General features: G+C 43.0%; 1 protein-coding gene across 1 annotated transcript in view; it reads left to right on the plus strand.

Moving 5' to 3' along the window:
* The first annotated feature begins 2968 nt into the window (after positions 1-2968).
* LOC124038032 (leptin receptor-like) overlaps positions 2969-16560 on the plus strand; it is an 84244-nt gene continuing 70652 nt past the window's right edge. The window contains 1 exon segment of the mRNA XM_046353405.1: positions 2969-3234. The gene's annotated coding sequence lies outside the window, so the exon portion shown is untranslated.

Raw genomic sequence — 16560 nt, forward strand, 5'->3', positions numbered from 1 at the left:
CAATGGACGAACGGCATAGGCAAGATGCAGTAGATGGTATCGTGTACAGTATATGCATATGAGATGAGTAATGTAGGGTATGTAAACATTATATAAAGTGGCATTGTTTGAGTGACCAGTGATACATTTATTACATCAATTATTCATTATTAAAGTGGCTAGAGATTGAGTCTGTATGTTGGCAGCAGCCACTCAATGTTAGTGATGGCTGTTTAACAGTCACATGGCCTTGAGATAGAAGCTGTTTTTCAGTCTCTCGGTCCCAGCTTTGATGCACCTTGATGATCTTTTTGGCCTTCCTGTGACATTGTGTGCTATAGCTGTCCTTGAGGGCAGGCAGTGTGCCCCCTGTGATGCGTTGGGCAGACCGCACCACCTTCTGGAGAGCCCTGCGGTCACATGCAGTGCAGTTGCCTTACCAGGAGGTGATACCAGGAGGCAGAAATGACAGAGATTTGCATACCTGGATTGTACAATATTAGTTCATTATTCTTTTAAAAATTCTTTAAGCTCTGTCAAGTTGGTTGTTGATCTTTGCTAGACAGCCATTTGCGAGTCTTGCCATAGATATTTAAGCCCATTTAAGTCAAAACTATGACTAGGCCACTCAGGAACATTCAATATCGTCTTGGTAAGCATGAATAATTAATTAATTAGAAAAAATGTATAAAAACTTCATTCTACTTGGACATCATGGGGTATTGTGTGTAGGCCAGTGTGTGTTTCATTATCATCATCACTGCAAGAGCCCTCAAGTAAGAATTTCACTGTACTGTTTTACACCTGTTGTATCCTGTGCATGTGGCGAATAAACGTAGAATCTTGAAACACACACACACACACACACACACACACACACACACACACACACACACACACACACACACACACACACACACACACACACACACACACACACACACACACACACACACACACACACACACACACACACACACACACACACACACATTACCTGACAACAAAGATCTGTCAAAGTCAAACTTTACAATGCAACCACATCTGCTGACTGTTAGACAAGGAAAACATTTAGAAGATTTTATGAAAAGGTGGAAAAATTGTTTTGTGTCCTTACATGCAAAACAGTCTTTTGTTACACAAGGACTAGGCTCCAAGCGTCACACTGTGTTTCACTGATAAAGCAGACTGTCATCTCTGTCAGGGAACAAACACCTACCTCTGCTTTGGCTGTGTGCCTCTCATACTGAATCACCCAGGGAGTTAGTGATGAATTATCCTAGACCAATTATTATTATCCACATGTAGTATCTAATGCCTTTAATGGCTCACAGAGGACCAGGTAGAGGTAGGATACCTATTTACTCTGATATGCATATTACCTATTATGTACATTTGTCATGTGATCTGATATTTATTATGTTTGTGTAACAGATTAACTTTAGTCCGTCACCTCGCCCCTACCCCTACTCTCTGCACACAGACAACAGTCACCCACGGAGCATCGTTACACATCGCTCCACAAAAGCCATGGGGGGGGGGGGTGTTTGTGTGTGCGTACACTGTGAGAAGATACACTGTTCAGAATAGTTTCTGTCTAATAAAAAGTATAATAAAACACCTGTTTGATCAAATAAATATGTTTCTAATCTGAAGAATTAGTCTACGGAGATCATGTGAGATTGAAGAGATAAGCTTCATACTTTAGACTGTGGGAACTTCTTCCCTCTCCTTTGATCTGTAGTCTACACTGTGCTTTTGGCCAGTTACTATGGTGAGAGAAACTAGTTTCAGGACTTCAACACTGATGAGAAATCTATCTGACCAACTGCAGTGGCTCTTTGAGAGAGGAGTTGGGACAGAACCCTCTGTCCTCACTTTAAATCAGAACGGCTGGGACTGTCCATTCATGCCAGGCATTGAGACCCTGATATACACCCTGTCTGTCTATTTACTTTCGGATCCAGTGACACTACTGGGTCTGGGATGGACAGATTTTAAATGGGTTGTTCAGGTTGCTCAGGACTGAAATTCTACTTCGGTGAAAGCAAGGAATGCGTACTCAAATATAATCAATCAGCTATCCACCTCCATAGTGCGAGGTTCATTTTTCAATTCCAGGAAGGGTTGTCTCTTGTTATTTTGCAGAGAACAGTACAACAGAGCCTGGAGGCTGGTGTCCTTGCTTCTTCTTCCCTGATCTTTGTTTTGGGTGACGCAAACATCAATGAAATCCTTCGGTTTATGCTTCATCCGACAATAATAGCTACAATAGCTATCCCCCAGGTTGTTTTTGGGAGAAGATTTGAAGGGAATTTCAAGGGAATATGATTAATATTATAGAATAATGTGATAAAGAACTATCACCTCAGGGTGGTAAACATTAGTCCATAAGCAGGCATCCCTTTAGAGAAATATGGTCAAATATGAATTATTATTCCTGTCTACTATATACCAGTTAGACTAACACAACTACCATGAATTACACGTGTAGACTATAGCTTTCAGCTACCCATTAACTACACAAAATACGAAATGTTTACTGAGGCTACAAACTTTCCATGAATCAGCTATGAAATTGTCCTATGACATCACCTTGAGGATGAGATCACTCCACGGATGTAAGGTAAATATAGGCCTAAACACAATGAACCTTTTTCCATTTAAATAATGTGACATCCTACTCATAAGCAATTTCATGATAATTGTTCCCGTTTTTAATGATTATGTTATTGTAAATGCCTATGGGGAAAAATTATATTAATACGTTGTATTTGTATTCGGCAAATTTCTACTTAATTGTGATTTGTTAATAATGTTATGTTGTATTGAACATGTTTTTTATTATAAAAGTGCTTTTAATGCGTATGGCAAGTGTTATTATTTGGTGCGGGATAGTTCCGGTGACGGTATTGGCTCACGCCACTCCCTTCTCCAAATAGAGTAGAGCGTTCGTTGTGGTGCTTTTCAGTAACCTTCATATCGGGTATAGGGGACAGCTCTGGTGAGACACACCGGACTTGAATGATAAGGAACTGTAGCTGCCTTCCAACAATGTTAAAACCGTTCTTTTTTATACAGTCTATAACAAAGTAACGTATTATCTCTCATGTGTATTTGTGATAGATCGAGGCAAACTATTGGCTACTTATAAAGACTCAAACTTCGGTATTTGTACCCTAGTGATTCACGGACCGGATAACTAGCGGTTACTGTGCGGGACAGTGGCGATTCAGAGAGGAACCAAGATATCAAGTAAGGAAAACTATTAATTATTTTTCACTTTGACATTTTTTTTGTGAGATATAGCCTAGACTACTATCCGCAACTCTCAAGATCACCACAACATGCCATGAATATTTGTGGTCCAGGTGCGGATCCTCATCTTGATCTCTCTTGAAGTCTCTCAACTGGGAAGAAAGGCTACTGCAGATTTGTTTCTGCTTATCTATAAAGTGTTTAAACAAATGCCTTTGTTTGAGTCTTCTCATTTATCCAGGCTGTTTGCCTATAGCCTATATATGCATAGGCCTATATGTATTTCTGGTTAAAGATGGCAAGTTAAACAAACTCTTATAGCCATTTGCAATTTCAAGTTTGAAGTTTTATTAGTCGTATGTACGGGATACACATGGTATACACGTCCACGAATTGTTGACTTGCAGGTTCATTCTCGACAATAATAATAAATAATCAAATATAAACAAAGTAAATATCTCAGTAGAATGAACATTTTTATCATAAGTATAATACAGGAATGCACCATTTTTAGTTTTATCTTCAAATCAAATGTATTGGTCATATGAGATGGGTGATGCAATATGTAAACACAATTCAAAAGTGACTAAGATAACAGAATATTGTGGAGTTCAGTTTATGCGTATGAGATGAGTAATGCTAGATACGGAGACATTATTAAAGTGGCTAGTGGTCCATTGCTAAAAGTGGCCAGAGATTCCTAATCTATGTCTATAGGCATCTCCTATAGCCTCTCATGTGCTAGTGGTGGCTGTTTAGCAGTCTGATGGCCTTGAGATAGAAGCTGTTTTTCATTCTCTCGGTCCCAGCTTTGATGCACCTGTACTGACCTCGCCTTCTGGATGATACCGGGGTGAACAGGCCGTGGCTCTGGTGGTTGGTGTCCTTGATGATCTTTTTGGCTTTCCTATGGCATTGGGTGCTGTAGGTGTCCAGGAGGGCAGGAAGTTTGCTCCCGGTAATGCGTTGGGCAGACCGCACCACCCTCTGGAAAGCTTTGCGGTTGTGGGTGGTGCAGTTTGCGGTACCAGGCGGTGATACAGCCCGACATGATGCTCTCAACTGTGCATCTGTAAACGTTTGTGATGGTTTTAGGTGTTAAGCCAAATTTCTTTAGCCTCCTGAGGTTTAAGAAGCTCTGTTGCGCCTTTTTCACCACACTGTCTGTGTGGGTGGACCATTTCAGTTCGGACGTGATATGTTCGCTGAGGAACTTGAAGCTTTCCACCTTTTCCACTGCGGTCTCCTTGATATGGATGGGGGGGGGGGGTGCTCCCTCTGCTGTTTCCTGTAGTCCACTATCATCTCCTTAGTTTTGTTGACGTTGAGTGAGAGGTTGTTTTCCTGGCACCACACTCCTAGAGCCCCCACCTCCTCCCTGTAGGCTATCTCATCGTTGTTGGTAATCAAGCCTACTACTGTTGTGTCACCCTCTCATATTTAGAGGCAGGGGGGATTGGGGAGCATGTGTTTAAATTGTGCAGTATTTATCGATCATAACAAGAGACTGGCAGCAGCAGTTGTGATGTGTGTGTGTGTGTGTGTGTGTGTGTGTGTGTGTGTGTGTGTGTGTGTGTGTGTGTGTGTGTGTGTGTGTGTGTGTGTGTGTGTGTGTGTGTGTGTGTGTGTGTGTGTGTGTCAGTGGCAGTCGTTGCCGATGACTCTCATTTATATTCCATTCACCCAGTTCAATGTAACATCGATAGGTTTAGGCCACTACATGATACTTATCATGAGGTTGCTACAACCTAGCCAATGAATGAAAGTTTACAACATAGGTGCACATCTAACTGATTTAGGGTGTAATCATTAGTCTAAAAGTTGAAAAGGAGACTTTCCATTGGACAAAGTCATAGCAGCCACATAAAAAAACAGCATGATCACGCCCTCTCCTCTCACTTTTTCTCTTCACTTGTGGACTTCAGTGCACGACAAATCAGCTGTCTGTGACCAGACTGTAAAACCATATAATGACCGCTAACTGCTACACATAGCCTACATCGTTGTCACCATATTAACGTCATAGTCAACATAGCTACTTGAACTAATGTGTTAGTTAACATGCAACAATCATGCATTACAGTGTACGGTCAGAAATCAGTTTAGCAGTTGCACTGGTTGGCCCCGGTGGCAATAAATTAATAAAACCAAACGCTTATCTTGACTTGGAAGAGTTCCAGTGTTGGATAGCCATAGCCAGTTAGCTAATATAGCATCCATCTCTGTTTTAGCCAGGTGTTTGAGTAGGCTAGCTAATATAGCATCCATCTCTGTTTTAGCCAGGTGTTTGAGTAGGCTAGCTAATATAGCATCCATCTCTGTTTTAGCCAGGTGTTTGAGTAGGCTAAACTAGAAAGTTGCATCTGCTAGCTAAGTGAAAGTGAAAGTAAAAACAAATACAACCAAATATATCTCTCTCTCTTTTACTTTTCCTTAATTTTGGAAGAAAGTTATTTTTTTATAAAAAAATGGTGTAATAGTGAAACGTTAAAAGTGAACCTTTTTAGATAGAACTATACTAAATATATTCACGTCACCAAATAATTGATTAAAACACACTGTTTTGCAATGAAGGTCAACAGTAGCCTCAGCACCATTCTGTAGGGTGGCACCCGGAGGACAGCTTGTTTCCGACCTCCTTTGGATACATTGACTTCAATACAAAACCTAGGAGGCTTGTGGTTCTCACCCCCTTCCATAGACATATGGAGTAATTATGACAACTTCCGGAGGACATCCTCCAGCCTATCAGAGCTCTTGCAGCATGAACTGACATGCTTATTGTCATCGGGGCCTGTGGTGTAACTGCTAAACTGCTTGCTAACTGTACACTGTACTGCATGATGATTGGTTTACTAACGCGTTAGTTCTAGTAGCTATGTTGACTTGACGTTAGCTAATATGGTGACAAAGATGTAGGCTTGTGTAATGGTTATAATATGAAGGTTTGTCTTGTACATTTTGTCCCCGCCTGGTCACAGGCTGCTGATGTGTTGTGCACTGAAGTCCACAAGCGAAGGGAAAAGGTGTGAGGAGGAGAGAGCATAGATGCGAGAAGGCATTATCCAAGCTTACAGGGATCATGCTGTTTGTATGTGGCTGCTATGAATGTAAGGTTGTGCAGACATGGCGATACTCGTATTCATAATCGTATCTGTAAATTGACAGTTGATAGGCGGATCGGATGATCGTCGTGATCGGAAAAAATAGAAGCGCTTTAATGTGCTCCTAATGTGCATTTCTTTTGCAGATTAGGAGCACATTAAAGCGCTTGTGTTTTTCCCCGCAAAACACATAGCAGTGTGTAGAAGGGTGGGTGTGTTTGTCTGTGTCTGTGTGCCAATCAGCGGGCTAACACGTTTGCTGTCACTCAGTTAGAATGCGCATTAAGTTTCATATTTTTTTCGGTACCCTTGCACCACTTGTTAGATATTATGCACGATGATAGCTTGACATGCAAAATCCTTGCCATGTGATTTATCATAATATAATAATAATATATGCCATTTAGCAGACGCTTTTATCCAAAGCGACTTACAGTCATGTAGCATTGTAAATGATAAGACTGAAAACATGCAAGGAAAAGCGATCGGGTGAATTTATGATGCATAGTGGACAGAGAAATACAACTTCACTCTATCCAATCAGAGCAGCAGGATCAACGTTTAGTTATTTAGACCGTACATGAATGACTCAAAGACAGTACGGTGTGGTTCAGAAACTCTGACTGACTGACATGAGAAAGATGCTTGCTGGCACCCGAAAATAACTTTTCTCCCCCAGATAACGGATAATTACAAAAAATACTCGGATCTTAATCGTATCCAGAAAATGTCCCATATCTGTGACGATACTCGTTTTGTCCGACTTTCCGGCACATCCTGATATTAAAGCGAACTGTTCCTGCGTGTGATCGGGGGTGTATTCATTCTGTCGATTCGGTTGAAATACCTTCCTTAAACGGAAGCAAACAGAACAAAACGGCGATAAACATAACTTAATTGGTCCAACAGAAAGTCTGGTTTGCAACTGTTGGACTAATGAATACAACCTAGATCAGCCACAGTAGATGCAGGCAAGATTGTGCGAGGCGGTATTGAATATGTCACTGTCTGTCACCTTGATTACTCACATTTCTCTCCACGCACCTACGTTGTAAAATGTTTATTCATAGGTTAGGTTGTAGCAACCTCATGATGGACGTAGAGAAAATTAGAGTATCATGTAGTAGCCTAAACCTATTGATATTACATTGAACTGTCTGAATAACCATACTTTTTTTTGCCCATGTTGTGATAGTTGTGTTGTTTGCTCTATAACCTGCTAGTTCATATACCTTGCCACTGTGATATATAGGCTTTAGGCTGAGACAAGTAAGACACATTGGCAGAATAAATTCAACCTCTGTTTCATCACACAACCAGAGAGCAACATCTGTCCGGTGAAGTCCACAAAGCATATTGCATGTAACAAACAGTCACATGACTTACAGCATGGTCAAACAAGTTCACCTTTCCAACATTTTTTCAGACTACTAATTAACTATTGATTTAGAACCATGGAGAGTTAGGCTGCAGCAAGTCGCAAAGAAAACGGGAGCTGCCTCCAATATCCCAGCACCATTTCAACTTTTACATTTCAACATCATCAACTCACCTCTGCTTCGTCTAATACAGTGACAACTAAAAGATACCAAACATAATTGAGTCCAATCAACATGAGCTAAATATGATGAACATGTCCATGGTACTGATTTCTGTGTGTGTGTGTGTGTGTGTGTGTGTGTGTGTGTGTGTGTGTGTGTGTGTGTGTGTGTGTGTGTGTGTGTGTGTGTGTGTGTGTGTGTGTGTGTGTGTGTGTGTGTGTGTGTGTGTGTGTGTGTGTGTTTGCAAGTAGAAAAAACATGTTGACTCAACCTACTTGTAGAGAAGCCAATGCCGTCCTCCTCTCTTTCATGTTGCCAAAACGGTCTATGACTCTGTCATATAGTACACGCTTTTATTTTTTGTTGTCCTAGGCTACCTGGCTAAAATGCTTGCTCGCTAGCCCAACTTCCTTTCATGGGCAACGATGAGCCAGGTAGTTAACATTCATCTACTACATCTAGCCACATATTGAACTTCCATCCTCTCAGGCAAGAATCACTTTCAAAATTGGCAGTATAATCATCGGCCAGCACGGAGAATTAAGTAAAACCAAGTAAAGTTCAAATCCCATCTCCATCCATTGCTAATTTAGGAAAGGGGCCTCTCAGTGCGAGAGGCGTCACTACAGACCCTGGTTCAGTGGTCTAAGGCACTGCATCTCAGTGCTAGAGGTATCACTACAGACCCTGGTTCAGTGGTCTAAGGCACTGCATCTCAGTGCTAGAGGTGTCACTACAGACCCTGGTTCAGTGGTCTAAGGCACTGCATCTCAGTGCTAGAGGTGTCACCACAGACCCTGGTTCAGAGGTCTAAGGCACTGCATCTCAGTGCTAGAGGTGTCACCACAGACCCTGGTTCAGAGGTCTAAGGCACTGCATCTCAGTGCTAGAGGTGTCACCACAGACCCTGGTTCAGTGGTCTAAGGCACTGCATCTCAGTGCTAGAGGTGTCACTACAGACCCTGGTTCAGTGGTCTAAGGCACTGCATCTCAGTGCTAGAGGTGTCACCACAGACCCTGGTTCAGCGGTCTAAGGCACTGCATCTCAGTGCTAGAGGTGTCACTACAGACCCTGGTTCAGTGGTCTAAGGCACTGCATCTCAGTGCTAGAGGTGTCACCACAGACCCTGGTTCAGAGGTCTAAGGCACTGCATCTCAGTGCTAGAGGTGTCACCACAGACCCTGGTTCAGTGGTCTAAGGCACTGCATCTCAGTGCTAGAGGTGTCACCACAGACCCTGGTTCAGAGGTCTAAGGCACTGCATCTCAGTGCTAGAGGTGTCACTACAGGCCCTGGTTCAGCGGTCTAAGGCACTGCATCTCAGTGCTAGAGGTGTCACTACAGGCCCTGGTTCAGCGGTCTAAGGCACTGCATCTCAGTGCTAGAGGTGTCACTACAGACCCTGGTTCAGCGGTCTAAGGCACTGCATCTCAGTGCTAGAGGTGTCACCACAGATCCTGGTTCAGCGGTCTAAGGCACTGCATCTCAGTGCTAGAGGCGTCACTACAGACCCTGGTTCAGCGGTCTAAGGCACTGCATCTCAGTGCTTGAGGCGTCACTACAGACCCTGGTTTAGCGGTCTAAGGCACTGCATCTCAGTGCTAGAGGAGTCACTACAGACCCTGGTTCAGCGGTCTAAGGCACTGCATCTCAGTGCTAGAGGTGTCACCACAGATCCTGGTTCAGCGGTCTAAGGCACTGCATCTCAGTGCTAGAGGTATCACTACAGACCCTGGTTCAGTGGTCTAAGGCACTGCATCTCAGTGCTAGAGGTGTCACTACAGACCCTGGTTCAGCGGTCTAAGGCACTGCATCTCAGTGCTAGAGGTGTCACCACAGATCCTGGTTCAGCGGTCTAAGGCACTGCATCTCAGTGCTAGAGGTATCACTACAGACCCTGGTTCAGTGGTCTAAGGCACTGCATCTCAGTGCTAGAGGTGTCACTACAGACCCTGGTTCAGTGGTCTAAGGCACTGCATCTCAGTGCTAGAGGTGTCACTACAGACCCTGGTTCAGTGGTCTAAGGCACTGCATCTCAGTGCTAGAGGTGTCACTACAGACCCTGGTTCAGCGGTCTAAGGCACTGCATCTCAGTGCTAGAGGTGTCACTACAGACCCTGGTTCAGTGGTCTAAGGCACTGCATCTCAGTGCTAGAGGTGTCACCACAGATCCTGGTTCAGCGGTCTAAGGCACTGCATCTCAGTGCTAGAGGCGTCACTACAGACCCTGGTTCAGCGGTCTAAGGCACTGCATCTCAGTGCTAGAGGTGTCACTACAGACCCTGGTTCGAAAATTATGAAACACAGAGAGACGAAATAGACATTATTTAATGTTTTGGCATCCATGAATACACGCCACTGAGGTGTAGGGAATCAGTGGTCAGTTCCTCCACGCGTAAAGAATGTCTTGGAAGTCCCTTGAGAGGAGGGAACTGCTTGAGTTGAGAAATCAACCAGGATTTCCTCCCGGTGATGCAAGCCCCAGAACACAGAGTTTGGAACTGGTTCAACGCCTTGACTAATTGGGAAGTGGCAAAATTCCAGAGAGTTTTACTTGTGAGAAACCAAGATTACACTGTGACTCACGGGCTTGGCGTGGTAGGTTATTAAGCTATACTCCCAGGGGCATGCAATCGAGAGGCTGAGATTTGTGTGACAAAGAAAAAACAGGCTTCACACCTTTTATAGGTTAATCTACACTGACATTCTGCCTCTGGATGAAATTCAATCAGCAACCAAAATTAGATTTGAGAGATTTGATTTGGCTAGTGGTCTATGCGTATATATGCATGAGTTGCCTATTCCAATGTGGGCCACAAATCTAGAATAACATTCATTACTTTTCTGGTAATTTGATTATTTGTGATAGGCCTACTGTCATATCTCGTTATCGTCACTTGCAGAGTACAACTTGTTTTTGATATGTGATCTAATGAAAATGAGGCATGAGGCTTGTGTGTACCAGCACGGGTTGTCATTGAAAGGATTCACTTTTGTTTTTAATGTAGAGCCTGATCGTGCCCAGTGCTTCCTTCTCATCATTATGCTGATAGTCGTTTGATATAACACACACATGCGCGCACGCACGCACGCACGCATACACACACACACACGCGCACACACACGCATACACACACACGTTGTTATATCTCACTGAATAACACCTAGGCCTGATTGTTATCGTTCAGTAACACAAGTCATTCCTATGGATGGTTTAGGATTAGGCCACTCAGCTCTCATCTGCAGGTGGTCACTTGGTAGAGCTGGGCAGCTGTCCATCGTACTGTATTGTAACCTGGGATGATAATTGTTTTGATCCAGAGAACCAATGAATGAATGGATGCAGTCATTAATCTGTGTTCATGTTTGGAGTCATTTTCATGAATTCATTTTCATGAACTTGCATGCTAAGGGTAGGAGGCTATTGATGTTTGGTATGGGAATCAGGTTCCTAGACCAGGTGAAAACACCTTCTCAATTACTAAGTGGGTAGTAGAATAGGCCTAGCTCTGTGATCACCATAGCTTCAGAAAAGACGAAGTAAACCACACACAACAATCCATTTACATTTACCATTTGGATGTGCTTGTTGAGGTAGTCTGATGACGGGCTCATCATATGCTGCGCCGTGACTGTAAAAAGCATTTCCCCTACATACAAATTCACACAGACAAAGGTCGGGCAAAATGTCTCACAGCTACATACTGACAACATGCTGCTGAATGTTTTACAGCATTTGTTGCCACTAACATCTAATTGATTAGGCTGTATGTCGCATTGGTCCCGGAAACACTGCAAACAGTTTGCGAATGCTATGACACAGTGGGTCAGAAGTTTACATACACTAAGTTGACTGTGCTTTTAAACAGCTTGGAAAATTCCATAAAATTATGTCATGGCTTTAGAAGCTTCTGATAGGCTAATTGACACCATTTGAGTCAATTGGAGGTGTACCTGTGGATGTATTTCAAGGCCTGCCTTCAAACTCAGTGCCTCTTTGCTTCACATCATGGGAAAATCAAAATACATCAGCCAATACCTCAGAAAAATAATTGAGACCTCCACAAGTCTGGTTCATATTTGGGAGCAATTTCCAAACACCTGAAGGTACCACAATCATCTGTACAAACAGTAGTACGCAAGTATAAACACCATGGGACCATGCAGCCGTCATACCGCTCAGGAAGGAGACGCGTTCTGTCTCCTAGAGTTGAATGTACATTAGTGTGAAAAGTGCAAATAAATTCCAGAACAACATCAAAGGACATTGTGAAGATGCTGGAGAAACAGGTACAAGAGTATGTATATACACAGTAAAACGAGTCCTATATCGACATAACCTGAAAGGCCACTCTGTAAGGAAGAAGCCTCTGCTTCAAACCCGCCATAAAAAAGCCAGACTATGATTTGCAACTGCAGATGGGGACAAAATCGTACTTTTTGGAGAAATGTCCTCTGGTCTGATGAAACAAAAATAGAACTGCTTGGCCATAACGACCATCGTTATGTTTGGAGGAAAAAGGGGGAGGCTTGCAACTCGAAGAACACCATCCCAACCATGAAGCAGAGGGGTGGCAGCATCATGTTGTGGGGGTGCTTTGCTGCAGGAGGGACTGGTGCACTTCACAAAATAGAATGCATCATGAGGAAAGAAAATTATGTGGATATATTGAAGCAACATCTCAAGACATCAGTCAAGAAGTTAAAGCTTGGTTGCAAATGGGTCTTCCAAATGGACAGTGACCCCAAGCATGGCTTAAGGACAACAAAGTCAAGGTATTGGAATGGTCATCAAAAAGCCCCGACCTCAATCCTACAGACAATTTGAGGCCTACAAACCTGACTCAGTTACACCAGCTCTGTTAGGAGAAATGGGCCAAAATTCACCCAACGTATTGTGGGAAGCTTGTGGAAGGCTACCCGAAACGTTTGACCCAAGTTAAACAATTTAAAGGCAATGCTACCAAATACTAATTGAGTGTATGTAAACTTCTGACCCACTGGGAATGTGATGAAAGAAATAAAAGCTGAAATAAATGATTCTCTCTACTATTATTCTGACATTTCATATTCTTAAAATAAAGTGGTGATCCTAACTGAGCTAAAACAGGGAATTTTTACAAGGATTAAATGTCAGGGATTGTGAAAAACTGAGTTTAAATGCATTTGGCTGAGGTGTATATAAACTTCCGACTTCAACTCTATGTTGACTTGACGTTAGCTAAAATGGTGACATTGATGTAGGCTGTATGTAGCGGTTAGCGTTTAAGACGTTTTGACTTGGAAAGTTATTTTTACCGGACACAGACAGCTGATGTGTTGTGTTAAGTCCACAAGCGAAGGGAAACGGTGAGAGGAGGAGAGTGCGTAGATGCGAGAAGGTATTGTCCAACGATCAAAGGGATCATGCTGTTTGAATGTGGCTGCTACGAAAGTGAACTGTGTCAACGTGTGATCCGGGGTGTATTCATTCCACTGATTCTGTTGAAAAACATTTCTTAAATGGAAGCAAACAGAACAAAACGGCGATAAACATACCTGAATTTGTCCAATAGAAACTCTTGTTTGCAACTGTTGGACTCATGATTACACCCTAGATCAGCTAGATGCAGGCAAGATTGTGCAAGGCGGTATTGAATGTTCCAATGTCTGGCTCCTTGAGCACTCAAATTTCTCTCCACCTCTGTACCTACAGTACATTGTAAAATGTTATTCATAGGCTAGGTTGTAGCAACAACATCATGGGTATAGGGAACATTTTAGTATCATGTAGTAGCCTAAATCTGTCAATGTTACATTGAGCTGGGTGAATGGAATATGAATGACTGTCATCCAATATGCTGTACTAGAAACAAGGCCATGCTCATGAAAAAAGAATCATCCTCCCTCATCTTTAACGGCACTGACTTCCACTGTTCTTATAACGGTGTTTATTGAGATGTTTTCCTTTCTTAATATTTGCCTCCCGTGCCTACCTTGCCTCCCGTGCATACCTTTCAGACACGGTACCCCTCAACACAATCCAGGCGTTGATGGAAACACTAGAAACTAAATGGAAGGCGCCTCTCAGACTGTTGTTGAGGCACTCAGCAGGAAGCAAAGCAAATTGGACCCACTCCAATTTGCCTACCTCTCCAACAGATCCACGGAAGATGCCATTTCCATCGCTTTTCACACGGCGGTAACACATCTGGACAAGAGGAACACCTATGTGAGAATGCTGTTCATTGACTTCAGTTCAGAATTCAACACTATTGTTCCCTCCAAGCATGACACCAAGCTCAGAGCCCTGGGTCTTGACTCCACCCTCTGCAGCTGGATCCTGGAATTCCTGACGGGCAGACCATAAACTGTGAATATTGGACCATAAGCTGTGAGGATTGGCAACAACACCTCCTCCACACTGACTCTTACCAGAGCCCCGCCAGGGGTGTGTCCTCAGCCGTCTGCTGTACTCCCTTGTCACCCACAACTCCGTTGCTTTGCACAGCACCAACTCCATCATCAAGTTTGATGACGACATCACGGTTGTAGGACTGATAACCAAAAACGATGAGTCAGTCTATAGGGAGGAGGTGAACTGGCAGTGTGAAGCCAGGACAACTACCTCGCCCTCAATGTCAGCAAAACAAAGGAGTTGATTGTTGACTTCAGGAAGTAGAGGAGGGAACATGCCCTGATCCACATCAACGGGATTGCTGTAGAGAGTAGAGGTCAACCGTTTATGATTTTTCAACGCCGATACCGATTATTGGAGGACCCCCCCAAAAAAAGCCGATACCGATTAATCGGCCAATTTTTATATATTTGTAATAATGACAATTACAACAATACTGAATGTACATGAACCCTTTTATTTTAACTTAATATAATACACAAATAAAATCTATTTACTTCAAATAAATAATGAAACATGTTCAATTTGGTTTAAATAATTTAAAAACAGTGTTGGAAGGTAAAAGTGCAATATGTGCCATGTAAAAAAGCTAACGTTTAAATTCCTTGCCCAGAACACGAGAACATATGAAAGCTGGTGGTTCAATATTCCCAGTTCTTCAATGTTCCCAGTTAAGAAGTTTTATGTTGCAGTTATAGGAATGACACGTCAACTATTTCCCGCTATGCCATTTGTATTTCATATACCTTTGACTATTGGATGTGCTCATAGGCACTTTAGTATTGCCAGCCTAATCTCGGGAGTTGATAGGCTTGAAGTCATAAACAGAGCTGTGCTTCAAGCGTTGCTAAGAGCTGCTTGGCAAACGCAGTAAAGTGCTGTTTGAATGAATGCTTACGAGCCTGCTGCTGCCTACCACCGCTCAGTCAGACTGCTCTATCAAATATCAAATCATATACTTAATTATAATAAACACACAGAAGTACGAGCCTTTGGTCATTAATATGGTCAAATCCTTTCAGTGAAATACGGAACCATTCGGTATTGTGTTGAACAGGTGGCAACCCTAAGTCTAAATATTGCTGTTACATTTCACAACCTTCAGTGGTATGTCATAATTATGTAAAATCTGGCAAATTAATTGCGGTCTTTGTTAGGAAGAAACACAGTTTGCAACGAGCCAGGCGGCCCAAACTGTGTCATATACCCTGACTCTGCTTGCACTGAACGCAAGAGAAGTGACACAATTTCCCTAGTTAATATTGCCTGCTAACCTGGATTTATTTGAACTAAATATGCAGGTGTAAAAAATATACTTCTGTGTATTGATTTTAAGAAAGGCATTGATGTTTATGGTTGGGTACATTTGTGCAACTAATGAGCTTTTTTCCACAAATGCGCTTTTGTTAAATCAACACCGTTTGGCGAAGTTGAATTAGGCTGTGATTCGATGATAAATTAATAGGCACCACATTGATTATATGCAACGCAGGACAAGCTAGTTAGCCTAGTAATATAACCATGTGTAGTTAACTGGTGATTATGCGAAGATTGATATTTTTTAAAACATTATAACGTATAACATGCAGCCACAAGGTCCTTTTGAAGCTGCGCTCGCGTAACAGGTGGTCAGCCTGCCACACAGTTTCCTCGTGGATTGCAATGTAATTGCCCATAATCGGCATCCAAAAAGGCCGATTACCGATTGTTATGAACCCTTAAAATTCCTCGCCATCCACATCACAGAGGACTTGACGTGGACAAAGAGGGTGCAACAGCGTCTCTACTTCCTAAGGCGTGCCACCCTGGGTCATCTCCAAATACTTTTGCTGCACCATCGAGAGTGTCCTGACCAGTTGCATCACGGCCTGATATGGGAATTTCTATGTTCACGACCTCAAGGCCCTCCATTGTGTGGTGTAGACAGCCCAGTACATCACTGGGACCGAGCTCCCACCCATCCAGGACGTCTACTGGAAATGGTGCCTGACCCGCAGCATCTTAAAGGAACCCACACACCCCAGCCACGAGCTGTTCACTCACTTACTGTCAGGCAGACTGTTTCGGAGCATGAGGTCTCATACCAACATGCTCAGAGACAGTTTCTATCTATTGTACTAGCCATCAGACTGCTGAACACTTGAACTGGACTGACCACCTGCTCTGATTCTCATTACCTTAACACACATGCACTCACTCACGCACATACCCACACACCCACACAGACGAACACATATCCACACACACACACACACAGACACATACATTCATGCTACACACA

The sequence above is a fragment of the Oncorhynchus gorbuscha genome, linkage group LG06 (assembly GCF_021184085.1).
Source record: "Oncorhynchus gorbuscha isolate QuinsamMale2020 ecotype Even-year linkage group LG06, OgorEven_v1.0, whole genome shotgun sequence".
NCBI lineage: Eukaryota > Metazoa > Chordata > Actinopteri > Salmoniformes > Salmonidae > Oncorhynchus > Oncorhynchus gorbuscha.